General features: G+C 34.8%; 1 long non-coding RNA gene across 1 annotated transcript; it reads right to left on the bottom strand.

Moving 5' to 3' along the window:
• Positions 1-1134: 1134 nt before the first annotated feature.
• On the bottom strand, positions 1135-1781 carry LOC145799181 (uncharacterized). Its single transcript, XR_014341199.1, has 2 exons — positions 1686-1781; positions 1135-1226 (listed from the first exon to the last, which is right to left on the bottom strand). It is a non-coding gene; the product is annotated as an uncharacterized LOC145799181 (long non-coding RNA).
• Between the last annotated feature and the right edge of the window lie 7875 nt (positions 1782-9656).

Genomic DNA, 9656 nt, shown 5'->3' with positions numbered 1-9656 from the left:
TAAGTGAAGATCTTCCTTCCTACTGATTGGATTTCGTCCTTGCAAGGGATTCTCCTAGAGGTCTAGCCTTCTTGCTCTTTGTTTGAGGTAGGGTTACTTTTAACTTAGTATCTTTTGTTTTGAAGATGATTATATGATATTGCTGTGAATTTATGACTTAATTTGAGGATTGAGTTAGATAGAAATTTGTATTTCACAAAAAGGGAAATTTTACTCAACTCACTACAACAAATTTGGGGTTTAAAGACGAAACAAATTTGTCCCCAAATGTATACATTTCGTCACCCAAACTAATTACAACGAAAAGTTGTCGTCACCCGTTTTGTTGTCAAAGCGTTGTCGCTAAAAGGTCTTAGAGACGAAAAAATAAATTCGTCATTGAAAAGGGTAAATGTGTGACGATTTTTTTTTTTGTCTCCAATATACTCTGTTGGGAACATACTTGTAAGTAATTAGCGACAAAATATTTTGTCATTAAAGGAAGGAATTAGAGACAAGAATTTTGTCATAAATATAAGAAGAAGAGACAAAATAATTTTGTCACGTTTAATATAAACGAAGACGAAAAAAATTTGCCAAAGAAGCTACCAATAGAGACAAAAACAAATTCATCATTAAAAATGATGAAATAATGTCAAAAAAAATTTGTCACACATTGAGGGTGATAGTGATAAAATGTGACAATATTTTTCATTACGACACATTCATTTAGTGACGAAATAAAGAATTCATGACAAAATTAGTCATCCACCTAAGCCAAATAAGGAACAAAAAAAACATTCTTTAGGGATGAAAAATTTTGTCACTAATTCCATAATATTTGTTTTCCACATTATATACCTATTTTATCAAAATTTGAATTTTAGTTCAACAAATATAATCCTGTTCATGTTGAAACCTGTTTAATAAAACAATTCTATCACAAGTTAACTTAACCTGCTATAAATCAACACATTTACGAATTAACAAAATGAACATATTCATTCATCATTACAAATAATTTCATCCTAATACAATAAAATAGTGCAATATCGACAAAATATCCATCAATTATAACTAGTGCAATATTCACAAAATATCCAACAGTTATAACTAGTGCAATTGCACCAAACATCCAACAAGAACTAGTGCAACTCCACAAAGTATGTGTATCCTTATCAAACAAAAATGAACATTCAAGCAAATTAAATCATTGTTGCACGTCAAAAATGCCACCCCAATCCAATCTGCAAAAAAATAAATTAAAAGCTTTAGTAACTAATCAATTACACAAAAGATTAAAAACATTAGTACCCAATCAATTTACAATTAGATCAATTATACAATTTATCCCTCTAACAGACTTTTTTCGAGATTATGGGAACAAAAATTTAATTTTAAAGCTAATTCACAAATGGTGCATCCCATTAATGTGTCGTAAGTTCATACAACTTATATTTGTCCCTCCTAAGGTGTTTCTGTTGGTTCCTGTACAAATCTGTAGTTGTGTGATAATTTAGTCTTTCGACGGCCTTCTTTGAAGCTTTAAGTGTGGAGAAAAAAGTTATTTTTTAGATTAGTTCACAATTTATACAACCCGTGCACCTGTACAAATTGGGTGTCCTATGCACGTTTCCATTACTTCCTAATTCTTCAAACATATATTCTTTTATAAAATTTGTTTTATTAAAGTTAATATACTTTACCAAGAAGTATGTCCACTTGTGGATGAGTCCTCTCCACTTCCAAAGTGTCCAGTGAATCCTTTGCTTCTCAAAAAGTTGACGACATCTGCTATTATCTCCCCTTGCTTCTTCTTACCCTCTTCAAGATCTTCTATTTTATTATTTTGCATTTGTATTTGTTCCTTCTAAGTCTCTATTTGCATCTCAAGGCACTTCCCATAATCATTTGTTTTAGCATATATGGTAGTGGTCCTCCTAATAGAGGATGAAGGTCACATGCCAAGTCCCTTTACGTTGCCAGACCTTGGCTTTAGGACTTTGATTGACAGCTCTTCTGCAATCCAATGGATTGATCCCGGCTGTGAAAGGTGATCAACCTGTGTCTGTATCATATTTTCCTATCAAATATTAACAAAATAAATAATTATTAGAAAATTAAATAAGATTATAACAAATAGTAATCTAAAATTTTGTTAATAAAAAATTGCAATATATACTCACATAATTACCCTGAGCTTTAGATGAGATCCACTCATGTGTTTTCTCATTATAGTGAGTTTCCTTGTAAAACTCTACTAGATCAAGTAGCATCTTCTTTTCTCGTGTCTAATTTGATAGACCAAATATTTAATAAATAAAGCTAAGAATCTAATATAATTCTTAAACTGCAAGGATACGTACAAGTTTTTCTACTCTAACAGGGATTGACCAAGAACCACACCTATGTTTTGTATTCATATTTTCTCTGGACGCGATGTTGGCTTTTGATTGTTCCTATAAGGAAGAATGATCAATATAACAATGAAATGTATCATTAATAAGACAAATATGTTGGCTTTTGATTGTTCCTTAAGGAAGAATGAACCAATATAACAATGAAATGTATCATTAGTAAGACAAATATAATGCCTGATAATAAAGTAACATATAAAAATGTTAGGGTAAGTTACATGGAAACCAATATAAGTTCAAACAACAAAGTATTCAAGAAAGCAACAATATCACAACCACAGTACACAAAATTATGTCGAACACCTAGATAAGACTGATTTTGTTCGACATAATTTTGTGATACCCCTGTTCTGTAGTATGCTAATTGGTCCTTAATATGAGTATGATTATGTGTTTAGTATGATTTTGTGTGCTATTATGTGAAAATATGTAGTTTTGAATTGAATATCTATTCACCGTAGGAATATCTGTTTGACTATCTGCTTTGGAAATTAAATTGAAGGCCTTACCGGCCACAGAACCCGGAATTGATTACGCCATTGTGATTGGCATAATTTTTAGAGCCTACGGTGAAGTTTAATTGAAAAATTGATCCGGACTAGATTAAATCGATTAAATTGATGAATTAGTGCCCAATTACTTTATTATTGTTATATTGGCATTAGTGGGTTATGTTGTAAGGGCATTATACCATCAAATTCCTTCCTTTAGTGCATTTTGGCTGATTTTTGGACTCAAAGAAGGGGAGAGGGTCGGCTAAGAGAGAGAGAGTGAAAGAAATTGAGAGTTTGATCATTGAAGCTTGATTTTGGAGGCCAACTCCAGAATTGACCATAGATTGGAGGAATTGAACCTCTAGGTAAGCATTGATTCATGATTTCATGACTTAATCTTGTGTGTTCAAAGTTAATTAATAGTCAAGAGCATGTTTTGAGTTGGTTTTGTTGAATTGGAAGACTATATATGCATGCATGTATGTAATTGTTTGGAATTTGCATATTTGAGCTTGAACTACATGACTCATGTTGCAATTTGGTTGAAATCCATGTATTTGTCCACCTTTCCATCATATGGGATGAGAATGAAGGTTATGTGTCACATGCATGTACAATCCATGGGAGTAGAAGCTTTGAATGCATGAAATTGTTATGTCGATAAAGAATTTGGTGGAAAATGAGCTATGCATGTGTTTGATTTATGAAATTAAGCTTCTAAATGTTGTAATTTGGTGTTTATAGCATGTTAGAACAAGTATATTTGGAGTTTGAGCTGTTATATGTAAGAAAGGTTAGGTAGAAAATCTAATTGGAGCTCAAGAACACAATTAGGAAAACCCAGAAATTTGATGTCCGCTCGAGCAGGGAAACCGACGCTCGAGCGTGAATTTCGTGCTCCCAGTATTTTCTGCAGACCATGATGTCCGCTCGAGCGGGGAGCCATGTAGAGAGGCCTTTCGCTCGAGCGCCAGAATGAACGCTCGAGCTTAAATTTCACCTATCCAGTACTTTTGCAGGCCTCAGGGGTACGCTCGAGCGGGGAATTCCACGCTCGAGCGGGGAATTCCACGCTCGAGCGGGGACCTTGTTTTCTGAAATTTTGTTTATGCATTCTGTGTTCTGTTTTCCGTTTCCTTTCACTTCTAAGCACTCTTAGGCATACATTGAGCATTGTAATTGAATTAAAGAGATAACAATGAAGCCTAAAGAGGAATATGTGAATCAAAGAACTGATTGAATTAATTGTGACCCAAATGTGTTATGTGATATGTAGGGTCAAGCTCCAGGGCAAATCCACAAGCCGATCACTGTGAGTAATATCTGAAATATGTTATCGTCCAATTGCTTACTTCTACGTAAGTTTTGTAAAGTTCATTAATGTTGAATGGTGGACAAAGTTTGATATGACAAGTTTGAAAGGCTTAAATGCATGTTTGATATGACAAGTCTGAAAGGCTTAAATGCCAGTTTGAAACGAAAGTTTGAAAGGCTTAAATGCCAGTTTGATATGACAAGTCTGAAAGGCTTAAATGCCAGTTTGAAACGAAAGTCTGAAAGGCTTAAATGCCAGTTTGAAATGAAAGTCTGAAAGGCCTAAAGGCCAGTTTGATATGAAAGTTTGAAAGGCCTAAGGGCCAGTTTAAGTTTCAAAAGGCCAAAGGCCAGTTTGACATGAATGAATTGGGCCCAAGGCCGTCTGATGTATAATGTTCCAATGTATTTACTTTATTTGATATTATTCACTAGGCTTTCACTCACGCTCATTCATGTGTTTGTAGGTGAGCCAAGAGAGGTCCAGACCCAGCCCTAGTGAAGTCTGTATGGAGCAACCGGGTTTTTGAAGAGTCAGCCCACGTGTCTCACGCACGAGACTCGCCTTCGCCTTCTTGTCATTTTGTTTTATGTTGTCATGTTGGCGAAGTCTTTGTATATGTCTGTGTATAGTTTTCATGGGTTGACTTAGTTTTTGGATGATCCTGTTCGTACAGAACTTATGCTACTGTATTTCTGTTGTGAGTTATTAATGTATATGTGTATGGTTTGTTTTAATGTGCCATGTAAGCATAGCTCTAAGGACAAAGTTTTAAATTGCTTCCGTTTGGCCCCCATTAACTCTGTTAAAATACGTTGTTTTGGTTTGAGGCCGAAGGTAATCTTATGATTACTAGCCGGTTATGTCCTTAACCCACAGGGGCGGGTTCGGGTCATGACATATTTGACACATAATTGGTAATAAGAAATTTACACAATCAAATGAGATTAGAAAACTGATGCATGCCAATTATCACATAATATGCTACTCCAAACTCAATAATCTACATGCTAGGCTATGAATTAAGTTCCTAAAAGGAATTGCTTTGTTCCTCTCTATCCTTTTCCTATATATCATTTCAACTTAAAAGTTATTTTTTCAAATTATTCACTAGTATCATTCAATTCTTTGAAAAATAGATTAGAGGACTTGTTGAGATTTCATCATAAAATGGTTTTTCTGGGTGAAAAAAGAAAAATGAGAAATTTACACCATTCATAAATAGGGGGCATATAACCATGGGCAAGATAGATTGTGAAAAAATCTATTTACGTTTCACAAGATACGGAATAATTACTGATACCAAACTCATGACCCTTTATTTCTTCCACAACTCTATCAAATCTCAAGTTATGTCTCAATACCCTGTATTAGTTACTCAGCTAGTTGCTTGCCATTATCATGAAACTTCAAACAAAACCCAAGAATAAACAGGAAATAGTAAAGGCATATACCAGGCCAAATACTCTACAGTAGTTGTACATTATTGACTATCCTAACTCAAAGCATGCACTTTATGGTTCAAAGAAAAATTTTTCTGGATAAATACAATCATAGAAACTGAAATCTTAGTTCTTTATTCTAAGTTGTGAAAGGTGCACTTTAAAGAACCATAAATTAATCTCCTATAATGCGAGCCTTCCAATCCATGTTTACTAGTTTCCCTTTCTCATTTTCCCACTTATTTGGTTTTTATGATGTTCCATTTACATGTATAGAAGATAAAGGGAAAGAATACATATGGAATTTCACAGTAAATTGATTGTGTTCTTTCTAGTTTTTTTTGGAATCTCTCCCTATTCTAATCAAATTCTTTCTTCGCTGATATAATAAAAAAGATGAAATGTTACCAGAAATTCTTTAGTATTCCACTTTTTTTTATCAATAAGTCTATCCACTTGGTAGGATCGACATTCTTCAGTGGGTGGTTTCTTTCCTATTCTTTAGCCTCCTTCAGCTCCATGAATTGTTTGTGCAGCCTATAGGTATGGTTACTCAATCTCCGACCAAATTTTATGTTCATTGCCTTTTCTATATCAACAGGGTCTCCTTGTAAATCAAATTGATCTTACAAAAGATAGATAAGTCATAGATAATTCCTAAAAAAAAAAAAAATTATGGTAAATAATTAAGATTTTTAACCTATTATAAGAAACATCGCCTCCTTAACGGAGGCATCAACATACCTCCACTTACAAACACTTGGATTTGGTAAATGTGTTCGCACTTCTATACCAATCTTTGAGGCTAGTTTTGAGGCATAGTCTCCTACTAGTGCACAAAATTCTGGAGGGATAGGCACATTAAGCTTTCCATCTCTATCAACAAGGCCTTGAACCTCTTTGCCTCGAGTTGGGCCACGAACACGCTTAGCAACTGATATTGTGAAGCCATAATATTGAATAGTTTGTGAACAAATTTAATTAAGATCTCAAATCAATGTAAACAAAGAGTGTGACTTACCAATAGTATTACCAGTAGTCACCTCAAGTTGAGGCTCCACATTGAGAGGTGGTAAGGGATGGCTACCCATCTCAGGACGTGAAGAGGTATCCCCCCCTCTTTTGATGCGTGGGACAATGTCTCAAGATGAGATTGTGAACAGGCTCGATGGTATCTCTAACAGTTGAATAACATAATAAAATATGAATATATGTACAAAGATATACATGTTTATGTGTGTATGAATTGAAAGTAACAAGAAAGAATATATTTCACAATGCATAAATGTAGAGTACCTCATGCTCAAACTAATCATAGGGTTCAGTGTCACTGCCATCTTCGGCCTCTGACGGTCGATAATCATCGTCATTTTCCTCAATTAGTATTTGTTTTCCTTCCTCAATTTCTTATGTTGAACTGCAGCCTTTAAATAAGTTTTATATTCTTCACTCCTAGATCATTCATTCTCTCACGGTTTTCATTAATTGTCTTCATTCTTTGTTTCTCATAGCTCGTTACCTTCTTAGTTGCGGTACTTGATTTGGTCAACTATTTTTTTGTAGTGTCCATTTTGCCCAACTATAAAGCATAATTGAACATTAGATGTAAAGAAAAGATAATTATATATTTCTATCCATAAAACATAAAGTAACAACAATCTCAACAAGTGAATATGTCATATAGGCTCTAAATCATTGAAATATGGCTAGAGTGAGATGGATGATTTTTGTTTTTACCTTTTACATATCATAGAACAAATTAATTATAAAGCCATCAGACACATAATATGACCAATCAACGATAAGCCTACATAACAATGGATGAACCCCACAACTGAAATTCAACTACATTAATAAGAATAATGTTCATATAGAAAGTGCAAAATAACTAGAAATCCTAGTCCACATCAAGATCCATATCGTAATCCACATTAGGTTCATCACACTCTTCATTTTGTTCGTCGGCTCTATTCTCTATCATTATTTCATTAGATGACCTAACCTTTGTAACAACTTCTACTTCAATACCATCTTTATAACATTGAACATTAGGGCCGATGTTAATTGGAACAACATTGGTAATATTTTCTTGTTAGAACACATCATTTTTTTTCTGGTTAATTCGATGATTCTCCATCACCTACCTCTGCTACATCAAAGGCACCCCTATGTTGCACTCGTTGAACAACTTGCCAAGGTTATCCCCATTTGGTAACGTTTAGGTAAAAGACTTGCTTAGCCTGGCTAGGTAAGATGAAAGGGTCATATTGATACCACCGACTTGTGACATCAATACTTATGCAATAATCATCGGTTCACAATGTTCTACTTCAACCTGTGTTTCCTGTGTTGTACCATTCATATTGGAACAATACAACTTTGTTATGACACATGTACTCTAATTCCCAAACATTGCACAAGTGACCATAAAATTCATGCGTCACTCCCTCATGATCCCCTTCCATAAGCACACCACTATTCTGACACTTATGGTGATTGTCTACTTCTCTTGTATGGAACCGTACGCCATTGATTATGCAACCTGAGTACTCTTTTACTAGTAAATTCGGGCCATTCGCTAACGACCATAAATCATCGGTTGCCTCTGGTGACTTTTCTTCTCTCAATATATTTATCTACAATCACATACAACATACATCAAAATAGTAAAAATAAATTAATAAATGATCAAATCTTATACAAATTTTTAATCATGTCTTCAAATTGAAAATGCCTTACCCGCTCTTTGAACCACTTGAGGAACTCTTGTTGTTGTATATGGGTTATGTCTTGGTCAGATGGAGTCCGTAATAGATTTTTGTGTATTCTACTCAAAAGAATATGATTATTATGCATTGCTAATATGGGAGCCAGAAAAAAAATATATCAGCTTATTAGGATTAACCCAAACAAGGCCTACAATGGATCCAGCCCAAACAAATATCATATCCCCATCTATATAAAGGGGGGACATCCCAGAAGAGAAAGTAAGTCATCTCTCTCTACATTGCACACCAAGCACTATACATTTTCTAGACCTTCATTATGTTTATCATGCGACTGACTTCACCATCAGAGTGCCTCCGGCCGGCAACCCCGGTTAGGCGGCGCCGATCATGCTCATCTTTGCAGGTCTACCAGGACAAAGTTCATCTCTTCGTTGGATCTCTACAATCCATGTGAAAGGATATTTCTTGGTCTCACAATTGGCGCCGTCTGTGGGAAACGTCTGAGAATTCAATGAAGAGCAGAACAAACACCACTCTTAAGGAGCTCAGACCAGTGTTCTATCTACAGTTGGGTCTTTGTCTTCTCCCTTTTTGATTATGTTTCTAAATATCATATTTTGATATATGCTTGTATATGTCTCTATCTTTATGCTCATAATTCTGTCTAAATATATATATATATATTAATTTTGTTTAGAACAGTTGGAACAACAAGACGAAGGTAGTAGATCTGCAATTGGGTCTTGATTCTCTCTCTAAAAAAAATTTATATTGTTGCATAGTATTATTTATTGGGAACTAACTTTTATCACCTCCTTTTCCATGGAGCACTCTATGGATACAACCAATTTGGCACCAATATATATATATATATATATATATCTACTTGGGTAAAATGGACATGGTAGTATTTTGACTTGCTATCAACGTGGTAGTACAAACCCCGCCGAAATCATGCCCTGCCTAAAGAAATTCGATCATACATCTCTGCCTCCGAAGTTCTGCAATGCCACTCCAAGGAAATCATTCGGCAATAGCAAATAGCCAACTGATCTAGTTGTCAAAATAAAGTCAAAGACCAAAGTATAGAGAAATATTTTCGGCAAAGTCAAAAAGGATTTACTGCTCAACTTTTCAGCAAACCCAAATACTAAGTGCTGCCAAACAAGTGTTTCAGTAAGCCGACACTCGAGTGGAGAATGCCGACTAAATGTAGTGTCAACACAAGTGATCCAATTATCGACCGCAAAGTAGTTTGACAACACCATTGCCATGTGTAG

Source organism: Camellia sinensis, chromosome 9 (assembly GCF_055761805.1).
Source record: "Camellia sinensis isolate YWXY chromosome 9, ASM5576180v1, whole genome shotgun sequence".
NCBI lineage: Eukaryota > Viridiplantae > Streptophyta > Magnoliopsida > Ericales > Theaceae > Camellia > Camellia sinensis.
Note: the sequence above shows the minus strand (reverse complement) of the source record. Positions and strands in the feature narration are given on the sequence as shown.